This window comes from Dasypus novemcinctus, chromosome 8, assembly GCF_030445035.2.
Source record: "Dasypus novemcinctus isolate mDasNov1 chromosome 8, mDasNov1.1.hap2, whole genome shotgun sequence".
Lineage (NCBI taxonomy): Eukaryota > Metazoa > Chordata > Mammalia > Cingulata > Dasypodidae > Dasypus > Dasypus novemcinctus.
The window spans coordinates 60535569-60558469 of NC_080680.1; the positions used below are offsets into that span (position 1 = coordinate 60535569).

General features: G+C 39.5%; 1 protein-coding gene across 3 annotated transcripts in view; it reads left to right on the forward strand.

The window, feature by feature from the left end:
- SH3GL2 (SH3 domain containing GRB2 like 2, endophilin A1) overlaps positions 1-22901 on the forward strand; it is a 253693-nt gene that overhangs the window by 62088 nt on the left and 168704 nt on the right. Inside the window, exon 1 of one of the 3 annotated variants that reach the window (XM_071216758.1) lies at positions 22552-22586. The exons of the other annotated variants lie outside the window; for them this stretch is intronic. The gene's annotated coding sequence lies outside the window, so the exon portion shown is untranslated. Of the gene's footprint in view, positions 1-22551; positions 22587-22901 lie in introns of those variants that run through there. 3 annotated transcript variants of the gene reach the window in all.

A 22901-nucleotide genomic window follows, 5' to 3' on the forward strand; every position in this document is an offset into this window, starting at 1 on the left:
TATTCGGGAAGTACATGGGGTTTTATAGTGTCATGGAGGCGGGGAGGTTGTGGGAGGGGCATGTCCGCGGGGCAGCTGAGGATTGGCTGCAGAGGCAAGGGCGGACCTGTGGTTTATGACGTAAGCCATTGATGGCAGAGGGGGTTGTTTCCGAGGTTGTGCCGGGGCGGATCCGGGATGAGGGCGGTTGAAATGAGGCGGGGAGAACAGCGATCCGCTGGGAGGGGGAAGATAACAGTGGCTGGGAGGAGGGGCGGAGGGAGGCAGCAGCACAAACTGCTGCTGAGAAGGGCCATAATACAGGGAGGTTACGAGGAACAGGCGGGCAAAGTATAAGGAAGCGAAAGGCAGGGTGGGAGCAGGGGACAGGACACAGAGAATTATCTTGCTTTTGGAGGTATAAAGTGGAGTTTTCAGAAGGTGCAAAGTCTTAGCCAAGAGCTCTTCTAGAAGTGAAGGCCAGAAGTTGTGGCCTTCTCACCTGCGTAGACTCAGCTGGAGAAAGAAGAGTAACAGACAGTATTAGCAAGCAGAGCCCATCTGTTATCTGACTTAAAATTAGAAATAATAATTAAAGTAATCATAGATACAAGGTGTTTTTAATATAGTCACATTGGCATGAAAAATATAAACATGAAACTCGGGGATATTAATTCTGCAAGTGTATTTTGCCTGTAATGCTATGAATGTCATCAATTAAGAACATAAATTACTGTGGCTGTGCTCTGATGGCATTTTGAGAGGGTAGTTATTATCTTCCCATGCCCCTCCATCTGTCTGTGATAACTGTGTGAACAAAAGATAAAACCCAGGTATGCTTCCTGTGATACAGTTTCCAGATGGCACTAGCTGAAGACACCTGCTCTCAGGGTGACCCTATGGCTTTTTGGACATGAGCATGGGGATTGTTTATTTTTGCTACTACAGTGACTCAGTAATATCATTGGTCTGGAAAGATTTGGCTTTAGCCTCCCTCTGCTATATTTTAACCTCTTCCTATCCCAAGTTTCTTTCTTTTCTCTAGCCATTACATCAGGTGGTTGTGAAGATGAGTGCCCAAGAGATTTAAGAACAGTTCTCTTGGGTCAAAGGACTTATGTCCCTTTCGGTAATATTTTTGCAGCATAAAGCACAAGTTTTTGGATATCCAAGACATGACTACTTGACCACAGGAAAATTACTGAACTTTCTCAGTTTCCTCTTTTGGGTATGATTATATCATTCAAGTTACTGGGTTGTATTTTAAATGAGCAAAAATAGATCAATATCTGGCATAATTACTGGCAACTGGGGATTTAGGAAGTATGCTACTCTTCTCTTCAAACCCCCTTACCTCCCTAAATGCCCCCAGCCTAGGCATTGGATTGGCTAGAAGATCAGTAGAAACATGAATCTGTTTCTCATATTCAGTGCCAAGCTTAAAAATGCTTTTCTACTTCTGGAAGTGGCCAGATGAATGCACACAAAGGTCAAAGTAAATTTTTCTGTGTGTGTAAGTATACGTAAATCTGGATTCCACCCAATGAGATATAGCTGGCCTTGATGACTTCCAACGTTTTGAGTCTGATTTTAAGACCTCAAGATGAGAAAAACAGATTAATGGCATATGTTTGGAGCAGAAAGCTTCAGCAATGGTCTTAAAGACTTTTTTCTTCTTCTTTTTAATGGGTTCCTTTAATTTCAAGCAAAAGTTCTGAGTAGATATTATTCAGCTAATAAAGAGAGTGCTTATTGGGCACTAACTATTAATGGACGAAAATCTTGCCAGTTGCCCTTTTCTACATTTTTCAGTATGAAACAAAGCTTAGTATAGGTTGTCAGCTAGGAATTGATCTTGGATCCAATTCCGTCAAAGAAGCATGAGTATTTTTAGAAGTAAAAAGAAAGAATCCATGTTCATAAAGAATCCATATTTTAATTAATGTCTAGAAAGTTATTTTTTTTTTCCTTCTAATGTCTTCTGTTCATCAAACTGTATAAAGCTTCAAGCTTCAGGATGTGGCCTTTGCTGAGGATTTAGAAACAAATTGAGATGTTGGCTTCTAGAATATGAGGAACGTGTGGTATTTGGAGAGGAAGGACCACTAGGCTGGAAGCCAGGAGACCTGGGCGCTAACCCCTGTTCTGCCTTTCATGATATTTGTGATCTGGGCCTTCTCCTCTTACATTGTCCAATTATTAAATAAAGTGGATGTCTGATCTGCAAAACTCTGGCATTTTAACTCCGTTATTACTGTTTCATGATAGAAATGATATACTGTTTGTAAGAGTATCTCTTAAAATCATGAGATTATGTCTGTTACAGTCATGCAACTTGGGTGATTCTGAAGGCTAGTTGGAAAGAAATGAGATTTAAAGGATTAAGATACTGATTTTTGGGAGTCCAGTAGTATATCCTTGCCGTGGTCAGTTCAGTGAATCCCCCGTTAAACATTCAAAGTGCCTATTCCTTTTTTTTTTTTTTAAGATTTATTTATTTATTTAATTCCCCCCCTCCCCTGGTTGACTGTTCTTGGTGTCTGTTTGCTGTGTCTTGTTTCTTTGTCCGCTTCTGTTGTCTCAGCGGCACGGGAAGTGTGGGCGGTGCTATTCCTGGGCAGGCTGCTCTTTCTTTTCACGCTGGGTGGCTCTCCTTACGGGGCGCACTCCTTACGCGTGGGGCTCCCCTACTCAGGGGACACCCCTATGCAGGGGACACCCCTGCATGGCAGGGCACTCCTTGCGTGCATCAGCGCTGCGCATGGCCAGCTCCACACGGGTCAAGGAGGCCCGGGGTTTGAACCGTGGACCTCCCATATGGTAGATGGACGCCCTAACCACTGGGCCAAAGTCCGTTTCCCTATTCCTTTTTTTATTCTTCCAGGTTTCACTTTTCCATTAATGGTCCAATACAAGGTCCACTTTCTGCATGTACCTATGATCAGGTATTTCAATCCAGTGAAGTCATATATCTATGCCACTGATTTGGACTCTCAGGTGCTTCCATAGGTATTTCTTTCTGTATATATTATGCCTGTTGATACTGTGGTTTCCAGGACACCCTCCATAGACTCACCGGGAGGTGCTTGATGAAAGAGCAGATTCCTTGTTCACACTCCATTCTTACTGGAGCCAAGTCTCCTGGGGGTAAATCGTAGGAATCCTCATGTGTAGAGAGCTCCCCAAGTGACTCTCAAATTTAAACCTTTCTCAAAACCACAATCTTTGGGAACTGGGGCACTGCCTTTGTTCCTGTTCTTTGGGATTTAACAGAATCTGAGCAAGTGAATCAGTTAATGAATGGATAGATTTGTGGAAGCTAATTGGAAGATTGAAACTTATATTTACCAGCCCATTTGTAATGGAAGGTTTTGAAATATTTATTGAATGAATGGTGATAACTGGGTAATGAAGGTCTTTTTTTTTCCCCCATTCACAAATTTCTGACATATTGCTTTTCATTTCACAGTCTTCCAAAGACAAAGTATATCTGTAAACGGTAGAGCAGTGAGTGTATTGTGAATATTTCTGTGTACTGCTCTGGTTGTGCACTGGTATCTTTTTGACCTTGTATTCATAAATGTACTACTCCCTTTGTGAGAAGCTTGAAGGAGACCATGTGCACAGGGACTGTATTAAGAGGGCACTCAAGTGGCGTAATTGGGAAGGAAAGAAAGTAGTGGGTTAGAAAAGAGCAGAAGGCTCAGTCACTGGCTCCTTGCTTTGTCTCATTGTTTTAAGAGCTTTGTGGTGGTTACATAACACCAGTGGAGCTAGGAGACTAGGAAAGGCCAAAGATTCACTGATTGAAAAAGTAAGCTAATTAGCAGTTAAGCTGGAACTCAAATATTTCCTTGGTGCATTGTGTAATGATGTAATCTCAGGAGCTTCCAGTCCCATTTGGCAAGTGTGGGGGTAGATGTTGGAGGCTGGTTCTGAGGCTTTGTGGACAAGGCAGGGCTGGACCAGTGCTTGTCCTGCAGTCTTTCACCCATAATGACCGTGAATGGATTCAGACTCTCTCATTGTTTAGGAACTTGGGTATTCATCATACAGATCCAATCAGAATGATGGTGTGATGGTTAGGCTAATGTGTCAACTTGGCCAGGTAATTGCGCCCAGTTGTTTGGTCAAGCAAGCACTGGGCTAACTGTAATACAAGGGCATTCATGGACTTTAGTCACCATTGACTTTACTGCAGTGGTAAATCATAGATAGCTGATTACAGTTACATCATTCAGGGAGATTGCCATCAGCAGTGAGTGATGCATTATCCAATCAGTGAAATGCCTTAAAAGGGGAAGTGATTCCAGCATTGAGTGAGAATTTCATAGCTCGTCTTTGGAGGGCCAACATCTCCCTGAACTCATAAAGGACCTTCTTTGGACTTTCATTGGAGCCCCTGGCTACAGCCTGCCTGCGGAACCTGGACTTGTGCATCCCCATGGTGGCCTGAGAGGCTCTGATAAAATCTCTACTTTTGTCAGATATCTCTTGTTGATTCTGTTTCCCTAGAGAAGCCCAGCTAATACAGATGGGAAGGAAAGATAAATAGCAATTTATTTAATAGGCAATTGTTGCTAACTTTTAAAAAGTGCCCAGAGCCTATGTGTGCAGTGATTGCTTGGTACTGTAGTTTGAATTGGAGATACGGCAATAATTTAATCCTTGGAAACTGTTCTGTTAATAAAACAAGCTGAAAAAAATGTGAAACCTACAAACTTAATGGCTAATAATGTACACATAGCAGACTCTTTGCTGTTCTCATGTTTCTTCTAAGTAATTCTATTTTGGCTGTACATCTTGTTTTTGAAAAACATTAAAAAAATGTAATTTTTATTAATTCTTCAGTGAGTAAGATGGATACTCTTCATTTTTATCCCTCCTAAAATTCACAACTCCCTCTCCACAATTGATGTTTATGATGTATGTAATGTAAATCCTTTTTTTTTTTCCCCTCTTAAGTCCTCTGGGTCTTAGTTATTCATCTTTAAAATGAGAGTTTTGTCACACAAGTTGATTTTACAGCCCTCTTCCAGCTCTAATAGTTAGAATCTGGGTAACAGGTTGTGCTTCCAAATGGATAATCAGTATAACTAAGCTCACACTTTATTTTCAGTATTTTATATCTCTTTACATCTGTAATAGATTTCATTCACAAATTTTTAACATACTGCCTTTCATTTTATAACCGTCATCCAAAAAAATTTATCTGTGTTAGAGTAGTAGTGAATATTGAGTAATTGTGGATTCTGCATTGGTGTGCACGGGTGTCAGAGACCTTGCATTCACAGACCACTCCCTTTGTGAGAAGCTTGAAGGAGAGCCTGGGCACAGGGTCTCAGTGTTAGGAGGGGTTTTTCTTTCTCTCTCTCTCACTCTTTCTCTTTCTCCTTCTTCTTTGTCCCCATTCTCTCTTCTTGGATTTATTAAAAACTTATTCTTCTAATTTAGCCAAATTGCTGTAGACTGTCTCTCAATGTCAAGTTGAGCTTGGATTTTTAGATAAATTATTTGTATTTCAAAGTTGGACGAACAGTAGCTTCACAAATTCCATGAAAACTCCAAGAGCTGAATTTATATATCGTGCCCTGCCCTGCACTGTTGACCAGTTCTTCTTTGGTTTCTATGCAGTGACGAGGGCTGAGGTGAGAGGCAAGGTTTGTACAGAAGGTCTGTGCACACAAGCCTCTGGAAACTTGGCCACAACTCATTTCTGGCTCTGCCACCAATGGCCTTTGTGACTGGAGAGGTCATTGAATGTCTCCTGGCCTTTGTTTCACTAACAAGTAAAGTGAGAAAGTTGTGCTAGATTAAGTGTTCGAATAGATGATCTAATGGTAACCTTGGGTACTTCAGGCTACTAAAGCATCTTCTAAGTTGGCAAAGAAAAATCATACTAACTATAGTTTGAATATAATACAGATATTTTGGTTCACTAAAATTTGGCATTCTGAATATGAAATAGAATAGATCTATGGTTCCACATTGGGTGTGCAAGATGGTATGTAGACATGGAGGAAAAAATTAGAACTTAATATTTCTACTTTTCAAATTTCAAAAATTTGTTTTTATACTTTAATACAGTAGGGTGTATATATGTTGCTTATAAATAAAAATATCGGGGGCCTGCATGCTCAGATTTTTTTACTGAATAGCGTTTGCATTTAAAGTTGAGAAACCTGAAAAAGATGTTGACCAAAAGGGGGAAAGAGTAAAGACAAATGAGTCTATATGGCTAAGAGACCTCAAAGTGGGTCAGGAGGTCATTCCGGAGGGTATACTTATGCACATCTCAGCAGGATCTCATTGGCTGACAAAGTAAATATTGCCTCAAATAACAATGACATCCAGACACTATAGGCTGGGCAGAAAGCTCAGGAGTTTGGTGCCCTGTCAGTGGGCCCTACTAGGGAATTTATGCTCCCCAGTGTGACAGAGTTGGATTCATTTGTGGTTTAACTACACGTGGCTCTGCTGCCCCTCTGTTTGAACCTATAGTTTGTACTAGAGTTGATAGTTGTATGTCCAAGAAACTTAAATCTTTGGGCTGTCCATGTACCAGCTGGATCCTGAACCTCGACAGAGTTGCAACACCTACTCCCAGTTCATTGGAGTCACCCAGGACAAGTAACAAGAAGTTGATGACAGACAGTGCTCCTTGCAGGGAACAGAGAGTCTGCAACTGCAAGCAAGATAGTCCTATCAGTCTGCCCCAAGGGGTCTAAGCTCCCTCTCAGTTGGAGGTGGAGTGGGCATCACCATCCCAGAATCCTCAGGATTGAGAAATGAATGATGGGCTAGAGTAGACTTACTGGTAGTCTAGTATAAACTTATTGTGATTTTAGCAATGGAAGAACTTTCTTCTTTGATGTGAAGGCCGTGGCCACTGGATGTTTTGAAGGGAGGGAGAAGGAAAAATGGGTAATATGGGGACATTTTGGGACTTGGGAGTTGTTCTGAATGACATTGCAATAACAGATATAGGCCATTATATGTCTTGTTGTAACTTTAAAAATTGTGTAGAAGAGAGTGTAAACTACAGTGTAAACTATAACCCATGGTTAGTGGTAATGCTCCAAAATATGTTCATCAGTTGTACTAAATGTACCACACTAATGAAGGATGTTGTTAATGTGGGAAAGTGTGAGAGGGGTTGGGAGTGGGGCATATGGGAATCCCTTATATTTTTAATGTAATGTTTGTATAATGTAAGTATCTTTTAAAAAATAAAGAAATGTATTTTTTTTTTTTTTAGAAACCACTGGAGTAGATTATAGTTCTTTTACCCAGAAGGGTATTCCAACTTCTGATTATTTAACAGCAGGGCCTCCTGCCTTTATTTGGGTAAAGATTAGTACTAAAAAATTGGTTTGGATATGTCTACCTCATCAGACTTACTGTATTTATGGGCAAGTTGAAAGGGGAATGGGTTTTAAGGATGCAATTCTTGTCTTCATTGCATATAGTAAAAATAAAAACAATAGCAGCTTAAGTGTTCTGACACCGTTTTCTGTGCAGGATTGTGTTCACCTTGGCAGAGGACAGACTTGCTGGCTCTCTTGCCATCATTTACTGGATTTTATTTTAATGTATGCCAACCTAACAAAATTCTGGCATTTCTGTAGATGGAAGATATAAAGCCTTAATTTGTTGGTAGGTGGTTTCCATGCTGGGGAAAATGAAGCCCTGCCATACTGGATGTTCACAGTTGGTATCTGTCCTACTGTGCTGGGCAACACTGCTGCTCAGGCAAAGGCTTTGGACATGCTCGGACTGTTTGGATTCCTACCCCTGAGCATAGTACTTGAGTTTGGTGGGAATTTAAAATACCCTTTATTTTACCCCCACTTTCTGCTGTCCTCTGTAAATAGGCATCAGTTTTCTAAACCTTTTCTGAAGGTGAAGTTTTTAAATTTCCCAGTCATTATCAGGAATTGGCTTTTTGAGGGCTTCAGGGCTGCTCTTTGCTAGCTTTGCTATACTTTGTATTAGTTTTTAAGCTTACCTGAAAATTCCTTTTGGGAAATGTTAAAGTCCTAACTTTCTTGGCAAAAGAGTCTTCTTTTTAGGGTTGAGAACTGTTTTTTATGGTTGTTCTTGGAAAGATTTAAATAGGGCCTGCGGGCTTTTTAAAAATAAAGTTTTATTAAAGTATATCATTCATACATGAACATACAAACAATAAGTATATAGTAAAAATTGTGAAATTATAAAACAAACATGCATATCATCATACAGGACTCCCATACATCAACCCACCACCAACACCTTGCATTGTGGGGAAACATTTGTTACAAGCTGTGAAAGAGCATTGTCAAACTATTACTACTAACTAGAGCTCACTTACATTTGGTCTATTTTCCCCCAGCCCACCTGATTGTTAACACCGTGTATTAGTATTATATATTTGTTATAGTTCACGAGAGAATTCTTATATCTGTCCTGTTAGCCACAGTCTGTCATCCACTACTGGATTCCCTGTTATATAGTCCCTTAGAATTGATGTATCTTCTTTGCCATTGCTGCAAAAATATTAAAATCTTACTGTTAACTATTGTCTGTAAGTTACATTAGTTGTAATTTTCATCCATATCACTATTTAACATTTTATAATAGAATAACATCTTATGTTTATACTATGAACCACAGCCTTCATCCTGAGGTCATTCTTAACCACATACAATATTATTTTCTTTATAAATTTATATGAGACAATCAATGAAAGGGTTAACATAACACTGATTAGTCAATGTCATTTGTTCTAAAATTGTCTTTGAATTAGGAAAGACTTAAAAAAAATGAACCAAATCATAGTTTCAAAATGTAAAATATTACAAATTGTTCTTTCATTATGAATGCAACCTTCATGACAGTAAAGAAAAATAATATTAAAAAAAGTCATGAACTCTAACTCTAATACAACTCTTCAATTTTCTCTTCATCTTTGACATAGATACAAATCATTTATCTGAATTAGAGTAATTATTTTGTATTTCTGATTTCTACTTGCTATTTGTAGTACATTACTATTTTAAGTTCTCCATATACTGTACTAAATAATATGGTAGTAGCTAAATAATGGTCTTTCCAATTGATTTATTATAACACTTTTCATATTGTTAGAATTTAGATTGTTTCCAGTTTTTGACATTATAGATAATGTTGCAGTGAACATATTTTTGCCTATAGCATTTTCCTTTATTGGATTACTTCCTTAAATTAAATTCCCAAGGATGGAATTTATGGGTCAGAGTTACTTTGAATGGACCTGATATAATATTCTGTTTTAGATTTTTAAAAATAGTTTTTCTTCTTCCAACGGACTTGAGCACATGACAGGTGAGGTTTTCAATTTAATGCTTTGAGGAGTCAGAATTGCATGAGTTTAAATAGCTTCCTGAAGAACCCAAAGCTCGAAATGAATCCTTGTTATTTGGAGTCCTCCTGGCAGTAATTTTGCCAGAGGTTTCTGCTAATTAAGTTGAATTGATTCAGTTTTGTATCAGGCTGCTAGCAGTTTGTGGGCTTTTAATCCTTGATACAGATTCCTGGAAAAATGATTTCATTAAAAAGGGAGGATGGGTGATGGGTAGGAGGCGGCTGCGCAGGCGTCCCCTGGAGAGAAGCCCCTCGGTGAGCCTGGTTGACCCCTTGCGCGGCTCAGGCATGCGGGCACCTGAGCCCTGCCGCCCCCGCTGGGGGGCCCTCTGCCCCTCCTGAGACCCCCACCCCAAGCTGTCCAGGACACCATCAAGCCGGGGCGGGCCCTTCTCATTAAAACTCCTTCCAGCAAAAAAAAACAAACAAATCTTTTGCATTTTAAAATTTTTTGATACCCCAATTTATTTTTACATTAATTTTTCTAAATTAATATGTATTCTATATCTAACCTTTAAACTCATCACTGTATTCCATTTTACTATTAATGGAACCTGGCAATATATTGGGCTTCATTTTTGAAGAAGTTTTGGATCACAGAGAGGTTCAACAATGGCAGGGGAGGAATACTGGTGTGGGATGTTATTGACAGGGGACACACGGTTGGCAGGGAGTCCTCCAGGGCATATATCCAGGGTACATAAAAATGTTTAGATGTTTTCATAGTGGTTACAATTAAAAACAACCGAGGGAGTGCTGAGTTCCTAGCCAGGGGAGCTCTATCACAGTCTCTAACGGAACAGCAACAATCCCCCAAGTACCATGGCAAAGACCAAAAATGAAGGAAGGTCCAACAATGAGCCCTTGATACTAATGACTATGCTTGTAAGCCTGTGCACCTGAAATAAGAAGAAGGCCTGAAGCTGCAGGGTGCCTAAGAGTTACCTTCTGAGTACCTCCGTGTTGCTCAAATACGGCCAGTCTCGAAGCCAAACTCAGCATGTAAATGTGTTGCCTTCCCCCCAGCATGGGACATGACTCCCGGGGATGAGCCTCGCTGGTACCGAGGGATTGCTACCAAGTACCAGCTGATGATGTGACTAGAAAATGACCTTGAATAAAAGGGTCAACTTGGATCAGCAGAATATCTCAGTCTGCATATAATACCAGGAGTTAAAAATGCTTTTTGACCTGAATAGAAGGGGGAAATGGAAAGGACAAATGAGTTTATATGGCTATGAGTCCCCAAAAAGAGCCGGGAGGTTATCAGAGAGGTTGCCCTTATGCACACCTGAGCAGAGTCCCAGAGACAGATAAAGTAGATACAACCCAAGGTATTGGTTCTTCTGAGGGCTACAGAGACCCACAGGTTCTATGGTCATGGCAGATGGAGTTCAGTGCCATGTCAGTTGGCCCTACTTTGGAGTTTTTGTTTCTGTGTGATGGAGCTGGACTCAGATGTGATCTTTGTCCACAATCCTCTCCTGTTACTTCTACCAGAACTGTAGTTGGTGCTGGGGTTTAGTGTATACCCAGGGGACCTGAATCTCTGGACTGACCATGTGATAGCCAGGCCCTGAGCCTCAACAGACTTGCAACTCCTACACTCTGGTTTATTGGACTTACCCCACTCAGCTAACATGGAGGTGAAGAAGGTCAACCACCACAGCAGGGAGCCAAGAGTGCCTACAATTGAAAGCAGGAGGATTGCATCCAGCATCCATGTGGAATCTAAGCCCCCTCTTGATATAGATGTGGAGTGGACACAACCATTCTAAGGTCCACAGGATGGAGGAATAGGGTATGGATTAGAGTAGACTTAACCGATATTCTATTCATGAACTACTGTGATTAGTAATCAAAGAAAATGTGGAATTGGTGTGGAGAAAGTGGCCATGGTGGCTGCTGGGCATAGGGAGTGGGAGGAAGAGCTGTGATGTGGGGGCGTTTTCGGGGGCCGGAGTTGTCCTGGGTGGTGCTGCAGGGACAGTTACTGGACATTGTATGTTCTCCCATGGCCCACTGGGTGGACTGTGGGAGAGTGTGGGCTATGGTGTGGACCATTGACCATGAAGTGCAGCGGTGCTCAGAGATGTATTCACCAAATGCAATGAATGTCTCATGATGATGGAGGAGGTTATGGGGGGAGGAGTGGGGGGAGGAGTGGGGTGAGGAGGGTGGGGGGTATATGGGGAACTCAATTTTTTAAATGTAACATTAAAAAAATTAAAAAAGGGGAGGATATTAACTTGAGTATGAAGATAGTCTGGAGTTTTGCAAAAGAGCTGCCAGTGTTAACCAGCCATCATTTGGAGCTTACCAGCTTTGCCTTTTCTCTTTCCTGGGCCAGTCTCATTGGATTAGATATTGCCTTCCGCCAAGTGCAAACAGAGGCTTTTCGGCCCCTTCTCATGTAGGCCTTTCCTTTCAAGGTGTCTTGACTTTGGTGGACAGAGGATGATGGGATGGGGACCGGGCCATCTGGGACCTTTGATTTCACAGCCATGGGAGGGTATCGGTGGAAAAGTACTTGTGGTAAATGTGAGTACCAGCTTTGCCTAGTGGGAATGGGCTAGATATTTCTAGAGGTCACTTAATGTACTCCCTTGGTATGGGCAAACACTGCTGTGAATGGTCACATTGCCACCAGGGACATTCGAGTTTCCTGAGAAATCACGTAAACATGGAGATAACTGTTCAAAATGTTGTGTTAAATGATATATTAATTTCCCAATTGTTAAACACCATACAATGGGTTGGCTTACTGAGGAATTTATTAGCTCACAGTTTCAGATGCTAGAAGGCTTGCTTCCCCAGGGTTGGTATCTTCTGACTGGCCAGCATTCTTTGGGGTTCCTTGGCTTTTCTGTCTCATGGCAGCACCTTCCCTTTTTCCTTCCATATTTTGTTGACCTTCCAGGTTCTAACTGTTCCCTGTGGTTTCTTTCTCTGTAGGGCCTCCAGCAATAGGTTTAAGATAAGATTAAGACCCATCCTGGGAAGCGGACTTGGCCCAATGGATAGGATGTCTGCCTGCCACATGGGAGGTCCATGGTTCAAACCCCGGGGCCTCCTTGACCCATGTGGAGCTGGCCCATGCGCAGTGCTGATGCACACAAGGAGTGCCGTGCCATGCAGGGGTGTCCCCGCGTAGGGGAGCCCCATGCGCAAGAAGTGCGCCCCATAAGGAGAGCCGCCCAGCGCAAAAGAAAGTGCAGCCTGCCCAAGAATGGCACCACACACACGGAGAACTGACACAACAAGACACAAAAGAAACACAGATTCCCGGTGCTGCTGATAAGGATAGAAGCAGTCACAGAGGAACACACAGCAAATGGACACAGAGAGCAGACAACTGGGAGGGGGAGGGGGAAGGGAAGAGAAATTAAAAAAAAAAACTTTAAAAAAAAAAAAGACCCATCCTTATTCAATTTGGTCCTACTCTAACTGAAGTAAGGTTATCAAAAGGTCTTATTTACAATGGGCTCACACCCACAGGAATGGTTTAAAATTAAGGGCATGCATATATATCTTCAAGCCATCACAAATGATAAAGTAGAAGACAAAATGGTTTAGACACTGCACATATTCTTAAATCTTTGCATGTGGTCAAAATAATGAAGGAAAATACAAGTACCTATAGTAGGGTCTTGTGAGATTAAGGCACCATTTCTTTCTCTTTTTTTTTTTTTTCTCTCTCCAAAATGTGTTTTAGGGTTTTAGCACATTTTCAGTAGAATTTTGAAGTTATTTTTGAAAATGAGGCATGTTGGAGTTTAAGGTCTCTGAAATGAAATTGAATGAAGAGAATTTGATCTTCTGGCTAAAGACCTGGAAAATGGAAAGGTAAACAGAAGGTTTTTTGTCTGTGTACCTTTTGGAGCTGAACATAACACTTGTGCCCTTTTTGGTGTATGTATATTTGATTATATTCTAATATCTTTCTGAGGGAGGAAGCAGGTCTTTTGTTAAAGAAAATTTCCTAAGTATCCAAATAACCTTCAAAAAGCCAAAGGAAAATTCTGGGGTATCCAGGTATGTCTTCGTGATCCCTTGTTTGCCCTTTCTGCGAGTTCTCCATCTCCATGATGCATATCTTGCATTTCTGGTTACCTTTTCCTGTTCATAAATGCTCTCATCCCAGGTCTGTACAATTGTATGAGAGAGTGGAGCATAAAGGTCAAGAGTGGTGGTTCTAACCTCAGAATGCTCAAGTTTGAGTCCTGGCTGTAAGAATTTGGTCTTTCTAAGACTGTTTCCTTATCGGTACAATGGAGACCACAATAGTACACCCCCTACCCCCACACAAGCTTGTTGTGAGGATTAATTGGTTAATGCTGGTGAAGCCTGGAACACAGTGCACATTGCATAGCGTAGTTATGATGATGATGATGCCTCTGATAAATCTTTTAGGGTGTTTGAATTATTTTTCTCATTACTTGTTCTATCACTCAGGGTTCTCCAGAGACAATGAAATAGATATATATTTGTTTATGTGTATATGAGGCCTACCCACACTATCAAGGGTAATCTCCTTAAAGTCAATTGATTGTAGATGCTGATCCCATCTATAGGATACCTCCACAGCAACATCTAAGCCAGTGTTTCACCAAACAACTGGAAACCATATCCAGTTAACCAGCATACCCATGTATTCCTTTTCATAGCGGAAAATCAGAAATACAGAAAAGCACAAAGAAGAAAATAAACACAACCTATAATTCCACAGTAGATTTTGCTCTTTAAGTCTTCTCCAAAGAAGAAATAAATGGCGTTAGCCATTCAAGGAAGGACATATGTCTGTACATAGGGGTGTTTCCAGCAACTCCTGTTCTACTTACGCGTAGGGTAATAATAGGCACATTGTCATTTAGGAGAGACTTAGCTTCATGTCTTGGTTTTGCTACTAATTTTTGTGACTTGGGAAAAATCACTTAAACCTTTCTAGTCCTCTTTCTTTGCAGCTAAAATCTAAGGTTAGTCTAGTTTTCATTTTCTTTCCTCTTACAATTGTTTTTGTTGGGCTTGTTTATTCAGGGCCTTTTTACTTCTCCAGTGAAAGCCGCAGAAAAGATAACATTGGACACTTAGCCAGTCAACAGATTTTGAGCACCACTTAGTTTCTAGGTATTCTTCTGGGCACTGGGAATTACAGAGCATAACAATGCAGGCATGCCATGGGCCTCATGGAGCTAGCAGCAGATACTCTTATGTCATGGCATGATGTAAGCCTCTGTGGGGAAGCACTGGGTCTGTGCACATACTCATCTGACTTCTTTAATTGGGATGAAGTAGAAGAAGAGAGGGATGGTGGAGTGAAAAGGTCACCTGGCTCTGAGTCAGGAGGCCTGGGGTTGAGCTGCTGCATCTTAAAAAACTTGACTTAATTCAGTAATCATGTAAGGTCCTAAAATCTGTCCAGCACCTGTTTCCTGGGGACAGGGGTGCCCTGTTCCTGCCCTGCCCTGTTGGAGTTGGGAAGGCAGATGCATGTTGTAAAGGGAGGTCCAGGATGCAATGACTGTACACAATAGGAGAATCCGGCTGGGTCTGGGGTTTTCTCGGTGGAAGCCTCTTGGAGTCAGCTGTGATGACCCTGGAAACATGGGGCAAAGGAGGAAATGAGTGAATCCTTTAAGGCTTTCTGAGGATTTCTTGATTATTCTGAAATGGTGTTGAAGAGCAGTACTGGAAGCTTTGGAAGGATGAAAGCCACACAAAGAATGGCAGTTGCTCTTTTCTGTAGCTGCCAGTATTTTTTAGCCTGATGATGGCAGCAAGTAGCTAAGAGGTCCTAAATGTAGTGGGTGAGCTCTGAGTGAGCACACACAACCTGCCAAGCCACTCAAGCATAATGACACTGATGCTTTACTCCCTTAGCGTGGTTTGATCACCTTATCCCTTGTTTCCTTGCTGTGCTTTTCATAGAATGTTAACTGGGTTTGGATCTCCAGTGTGTGTACGCATGTGTGTGCTTTCATGTGCAAGTGCTTGTGTGTGGCATATTACTCATGTGGTTAAAAAAAAATAGTTCCTTAAAACGAAGGATTTCATATAAGGCAACCTTGAACTGAAAAGCCTAAACTACATTTTATTGCTGTATTTCCAGGACCCACTCTGGAGCTAAGGGGCTGAATGAAAGTGTTAAATAATAGATAGAAGACCTTTGTCATAAACAACCTGCCTAAACTGTCTGGAATTCCCCAAATTTATTCCATACCAAAACTCCTATCTTTCCAAATAGCGTTTATTTCTCTTTCAGCTAAACTACCTGTGTAAAGAAACCTTATGCTGTAGAAGAGCATGGTGTAGCCTAGATCCATTATTCTATTTTCCATGTTGAGCGTAACTACAAAATACCTTCTTTATGACTGGAATCATGCCATGCTAGAACTTCCAGCAGTTTAGCTGTTTTATAAGTGAAGGGAAATTATTTTCTTTGGGTCCAGGAAGATAATTTCCCCAATGGGCAGGTTTACTAGACATAGAGTTAATAACCCTTACTTATACTTACATAAGTCAATATTTATTCTATACTGGAAAACAATTCAAAGTGGACATTTAATTCAAAATTGTTTCTCCTGTGTCCACTGAACTGGCACTAGTTACCTTTTCCTTGGTCTAGTCTTTAAAGCCAAAATTAAAACTAAGACCAGTTTTCTCTGTTTATTGTTGAAAAAGTGCCTGCATTGCTCTTCCTGGGTGGCATTCTTTGTGGTTTTAAATTTATAGTTTTTCTAGTGTGTTGGACATTGGGGCAGAAAGGTCACTTTATACATGTGAATGGGTTGATAATTGCTAAAGTTTATTCTATTTTGCTTATAGTACAGGAGCTGCTCTGACTTGCTGTTTGCCTGGAAGAAAAAGAAAAAGATGAACTTAGTGCATGCAGTATTTGTTGTTTGATTGGGTTCTTCTTAGTAGGCTTGTCTTCTGAGGTCAATGAAAGTTTTGGGGTAGAGCTTTTAGAAATTGTGGCATTTTGGTTAGATAGCTTTTGGACATCAGCACAAACGCTTAGCAGTTGATTCAAGTAACGTTACATTTTAGCCCTTCACTTAAAGCCAGGTAACAACTTGAGCTACTAATAAGGATTAGTACTCGAGTAAGTGTTGCTAGTAGTTAGAGAATGGTTGGGATGGGCCTATCAGAAGAGAGACAATCCAGTTAAAACATGGGCAAAAGATTTGAATAGACAAGGCATGAAAGAAGATATGTAATTGGCCAATAAGCACATGGAAAAATGCTCACCATCAGTAGATATCAAAGAACTGCATACTGAAATTGCAATGAGTTAACACTCCACATCCACTACAATGGCTTAAGTTAAAAAGGCTTCCAATATATTACTAATATAGGGTGTTAATAATTGGGTGAGTTCAGAGAAAAATATACCAAATGAAAATATGGGCTATAGTTAGTAATATTTTGAAGATGCTTTTTCATAGTAACATGTTTTACAACAATGCAAGGTGTTGGTGGTGGCGAGATATATGGGAGCCTTGAATGATATTATTCACAAATTTTGTTTCGTAAATTCACAAATTTAAACCTTTCTAGTTTAGTAAATTCACAAATTTTGCTATTAATTTATTGTTTATGGACAATCAGGTACAAATGCTATACTTCAATAAAATTTTGTTTTAAGAAAAGGCTGTCAATACCAAATGTGTGAAACAAGATGAAACAACAGGAACCCTTATTTGTGCTGAGGGAAATGCAAATTGGAAAACAGTATGGCAGTATCTTATAAAGTTAAATATGTTTCTTTTTTATCTTTAAAAAAGGTGTTTTTTTCTTTTTTCTTTTTTAATTGTATTTTTTGAAGATACATAGAGCACAAAAAATATTACATTAAAAAATATAATAAGTTCCCATATACCCCCCCCACCCCACCCCCCACTCCTCCCACATCAACTTCTTTCATTATTGTGGCACATTCATTACATTTGGTGAATACATTTTGGAGAACTGCTGCACTGCATGGATAATAGTTTACATTGTAGTTTACACTCTCCCCCAATATATTCAGTGAGTTATGGTGGGACATATAATGTCTAGCATCTGTCCCTGCAATTCCAAGTCCTGAAAATGCCCCCACATCACATCTCTTCTTGCCTCTCCCTGCTCTCAGCAACTGCTGTGGCCACTTTCTCCATATCAATGCTACAGTTTCTTCCATTACTAGTCACAATAGTTCTATAGTAGAATACCAGTAAGTCCACTCTAATCCATATTTTATTCCTCCATCCTGTGGACCCTGGGATGGTGATGTCCACTCGAGAGGGGGCTTAGATCCCATGTGGTTGATAGATGTGATTCTCCTGCTTGCAACTGTAGGCACTCTCAGTTCTCTGGTGTGGTGGTTGACCATCTCCACCTCCCTGTTAGTTGATCTGGGTAAGTCCAATGAGCTGGAGAATAGGAGTTGCAACTCCACTGAGGCTCAGGGCCCAGCTGGCACATGGCCAGTTCAGAGATTCAAGTCTCCTGAGTATATACCAACCCCAGCACCAACCACAGATTCAGTAAAAGTGACAGAAGAGGCATATGTAGAAAGATCACATCTGAGTCCAACTCCATCACACTCAGGAGCACAAATTCCAAAGTAGGGCCCACTGACAAGGCACTGAACTTCAGAGCCATCTGCCATAACCATAGAACCTGTGTGTCTCCATAGCGCTCAGGAGCACCAGTACCTGGGGTTCTATTTGCATTAGCTGTCTCTGGGATTCTGCTGAGGTGTGCATAAGTGCGACCCCTCTAATGACCTCCTGACTCTTTTTCAAAGACTCTTAGCCATATAAACCCATTCGTGTTTACCATTTCCCCCCCTTTTTTCAAGTTCTTTTTCTAGTTGCATCACCAGTTAGTGATTGGTAGTAATCCCTCGGCACCAGGGAGGCTCATCCCCAGGAGTCATGTCCCACACTGGGGGGAAGGTAATGTGTTTACATGCTGAGTTTGGCTTAGAGAATGGCCACATTTGAACAACATGGAGGCTCTCAGGAGGTAACTCTTAGGCACCCTGCAGCTCTAGCCTAGTTGAAATTTCAGGCACACAGGCTCATAAGCATAGTCTTCAGTGTCAAGGGCTCATCATTGAACCATCCTTCTTCACTGGTCTTTGCCTTTGCACTAGGGTGACTCAGAAATTATACTACTTGGTATTTATCAAAGAGATATGAAAACATTTATCCACACAGACTTTTAGATGATGTTATAGCAGTGTTATTGATATGAACTCCAAACTGCACACATTCTAAATGTTATATATTTGAATTATGGAGATAAATACAATATATGTTGAATCTAATGAAGTTTGAAAACCTTACACTAAGTGCAGAAGCAAACCCAAAACAATATTTAGTGTATTATTACATTAATATGCATATCTAAAAAAAGGCAGAACTAGTGATAGAAAGCAGTTCAGTGATTACCTGGGCTAGGGGTTGGGAGACGTGATTCAATGAATCATGTACCCTGCAAACACATGTTCAAGTCCTAACCCACATCCTGTGGATGCGAAGTCAATTGTAAGTAGGATCTTCAAGAGATACTGTTAGTTAAGATGAGGCTAAACTGAATCAGGGAGAGCCTTAATTCAATATGATTGGAGTCCTTAGCAGAAAAAATTTGAATAAAGAAGCCATAGTAGACAGGAGACAGATGGCCATGTGATGGGGGTAGAGATTGAGTTATAGATTGCTGGCAAGCCATTACCAGACACTAGACTTCAGAGAAAGCATGGCCCTGCCAACACCTTGATTGTGGACTTCTAACCTCCAAAGCTGTGAGTCAATAAATTCCTATTATTTAAGCCAGTCACGCTGTGATACTTTGTTACTGCCCTGGCCAACTAAGACAGGGCATGAGGAGAGCTTTGGGGTGAAGGAATTCTTATATATTGATTATGGAGGAGGTTACAAGGCTGTATACAATTATAAAAATTCATCAAACTGTACAATTAAAATGAGTGAATTTAATTTATTATACTTGTAATTAGTGGATTTATCATATATCAATAAAGCTAAAACAAACAATATATAGCCTCTGACAGTTTATCTTATTTATTTCTACTAAAGAAGCAGTCTGTGGCATTTCTTAAATATGGTAATAAAGGATAATAGTTTTAAGCAATTATGCTCTTTTTGTTTAATCATTATATGACTAGAGAATTTGGAAAGAGGTTACTTTTTCCTCCCTCTCTCTTATTAATCCATTTTGCAGGTCCTTTATTTTTTCTAAGAGCATTATTTCTACTTAGTATTAAAATAAAAGACTAGTCAGGTTTGTGCGACACATTTTCTGTGTTAAAGTAGGGAGTTTGTACTTCATAATTTTAAAGAAAACCAGCAATATTTGAATTCATTAAAGGCCCTGTCTTGACTGGTTTTCTCCTCTGTGAGTCAGGCACAGAATGTTTGTCTTGCAAGGCTCTCCTTAGTGAGTCCTGAGAACTTCTAGGCCCCGTGCCGCGTCTGACAGAGCCTCAGGAGGACTGGCCACTGCTTTCCTGTGCTCCCCCATGAAACTTCTGACTCAGGGCCAAGGCCTTGGGAGGTTTTGAAAGGTTTTGCTGAAATTTTTGAAATGCTTACCTATTGTGACTATTTCTTTTACACATTTACTTAATATTATTGTGTCTTTGAAATGACACATGTATAATACACATATTCAGATCAGTATTAACATGTCATTTAGGTCTAATAAGCTATTTTTTTTTTTTCTTTTAACATACTGTCTAATGTAGCATAACAGCTAATTGAATTTATTTACTCGACTTCCTGGGAGAAATGGAAATAGAGAAAAACTTGCCTTTAGTGACTGTATATAAATTCTAAATTCATATATAAATTCTATGTAGACTACTGGAATTGAATTTAGATATGGAATTATATAAACCTTTTGATTGTATTGAAGTTGACTTTTTTTTTTTTTAACCTGAATGAGGTCCTTTTAAAAAATGATTATGGGGGGAAGGGAGAGAAATAAAATAAATAAATCTTTAGGAAAAAAAGAGATTATTATTGTGCTTTGATAAATGGGGGGATGCTGGTTATTTTATCAATTTTCCTCTCTGCCTGAATTGAGTATTACTTTTCAGCTTTCTAATCCCAGGATTCAGTGTTTCCAAGCAAATAGCTCTTCCATTCAACCTGAAGATCCCCTCAGTGACCATCTCCTCACTGCTCCTGGAGTCCATGGTGTCAGGTCAGGGCAAGATGCATCAATGAGATCAACCCACAAGTACTTCAAATTCAGATTCTTGTTTACTAATGGTCTGGGAGTAATAGGTCACAGACTCCTTCTTTAAATTGATTTGGAAAATAAATATTTTTAAGTAATAGGTGGAATATTCTTTAATCACTAATATATTTTTGTTTCTTCCATGTATATACCTTCACAAGGTATTGTGAAGGAGGACTAAAATAGATAACACTCAGTGAATGTATTTTGTGTGCCAAACATTGCTAAGTGCTTAAGGTGGGTGATTTCATTTAGTCTTCACAGTAGCTTTACGGGAGAGCTATTGTTAACTTCTTTCTCTCTCTTTCTCTTTCACACACATATACACACACTTTAAGGAAAGTGCAGTTTCAGATGAAACAAGTAGTGGTAGAGCAGGCATTCAGTTTCAGACCACATTGCTGATGTTCTTAGCTCCCACAATTGAGGTTCAAGGCCTCAACTTTCTCATCTGTAGGTTGGGGATGATAATATCTAACTCATTAGCTTGTTGAAAGGATTATATAAAATAATGCTATAAATAATTCAGGGTACCACATAGTAAGCACTTAATGGTAGTAATTACTTTTGGTTACCATTGTGGAGAGATTATAAAGAGTGAAATAATTAATATATATAAATCACTTAGCACATAGTCTGATTTGTAAGTGCTCAAACAGCCTTTAAATTGGACCTTGAAAACTGACAGAATTTGTATATAGGGAGGTCAAAGCTTGGGGAAAGAACACAATCAAGCTTAGGAGAGTGTCCTTGCAAAAGTATTGAGGTGGAATTGAGGTCTATTAAGTAGTTCAGGTTTTTCCCAGTTGTTGAGCTAAAATTATTAAAGGTCTTAAATGCTAGGTAAAGAACTGTGACTTTGTTCTTCTTTTGAAAGTCAGTGTGTTGATGTGACTTGCTCAAAAATACACAGAATTTATTTCTTAGCATTGGTGAATTAATTCTTTAGACACTTGAGAAGGAGAGTTCCTGTGGAATATTGTCATTTTCAAAATGTACTGAGGTAGTGCCTTGATAGAATGAAGGCTTCTCAGAAAATGAGCCATTGGCTTCTTTCAGATAGGTTTGTAGGATTCTAAATTATCACGTTGACAAATCTGAAATACTGTTTCAAGTCTGTCTTTTGGTATATCTGAAATAGTCAAAAGAGTTTGCTATGATAATAGTTGGGTCATTCAGTTTGAAAACGATGAAAACAATTTTTGGAAACAACTGGCAGGTGTAGATTATTTGTGGCAACCCAGAAATAAACTTGTGTAAAATGTTCATCACATCATTGATCAATTTTTTTCTAAATTACTATAATGAAATCGAAATATAAAAACTGCTGCTCCATAAAGGATTCTATTGTACTATGAGAATAATTTCTTTTCCTGTGTGATCTTGTGTTTGTGTAAAAATAAGTAAGTCTGTAAATGTGGTGGTTTTTTTTGCCTTTTTATATTAACTCAAGCATTCACCATAACATTCTACAGTACAAATTTTTAAGAGCAAAATAACCCATGCTTTGAATTAAACAATTCCCTTTTATGGGTTCTGCATTCTGATTTAGTTATAAGGACTCTGTTTTGAGTATAGTTCAAATGAAAATAATTAATAATTGGATAATAAAGATGTATCTATACTAATGTATTTAAAAGGGCTGTGGGAAAGTATCATAAATATACTTTTTCTACAAATGGAAAATTAGCTTCCTATGTGCCTATTTAACTCATGCAAGTAAGTTTGTGCCATTAGGCTTATTTCAAATGAGGTAACAAAGTTTTCTTTTGATAAAAGTGTATATATTGCATCATTCCAGGCATGAGAAAAGTAATATTTTTAGTTAGTTTTGAGAAAACATGTGTGATACTCTTTTTCTCAGAGATGTCTTAAGTTCAGATGCCTGAATTTTGGACATGGCCCAAACCAATTTGTTTCACATCTATTTTAACAGAGAGAAACGAGGAAGAAATCAGAGTTAACAGCTTTGACAGGTTTGTACCAAAATGGTATTTAATATATCCAGATGTTCTATTGAGAAAAAAAGTGTGGAATGACTCACAGTTTAAATTAATCTAAAACAAAAGTTTTACATCCAGCACTTTTTATTTACTGTCCCACACCTTTCTAATATACTGATAACTGCATCTTCCCTGGAGAGAGTAAAGTTGATATCATACCAACTTTGATTAGAATGTTAACTAAAAGCAGGTGAAATGATTTTATTTTCATTCAGATTTTCAACCTGGATTTGGAATAAAATATCATATGCGATATATATTAATATAAAATAAATAAAATGTGATAGC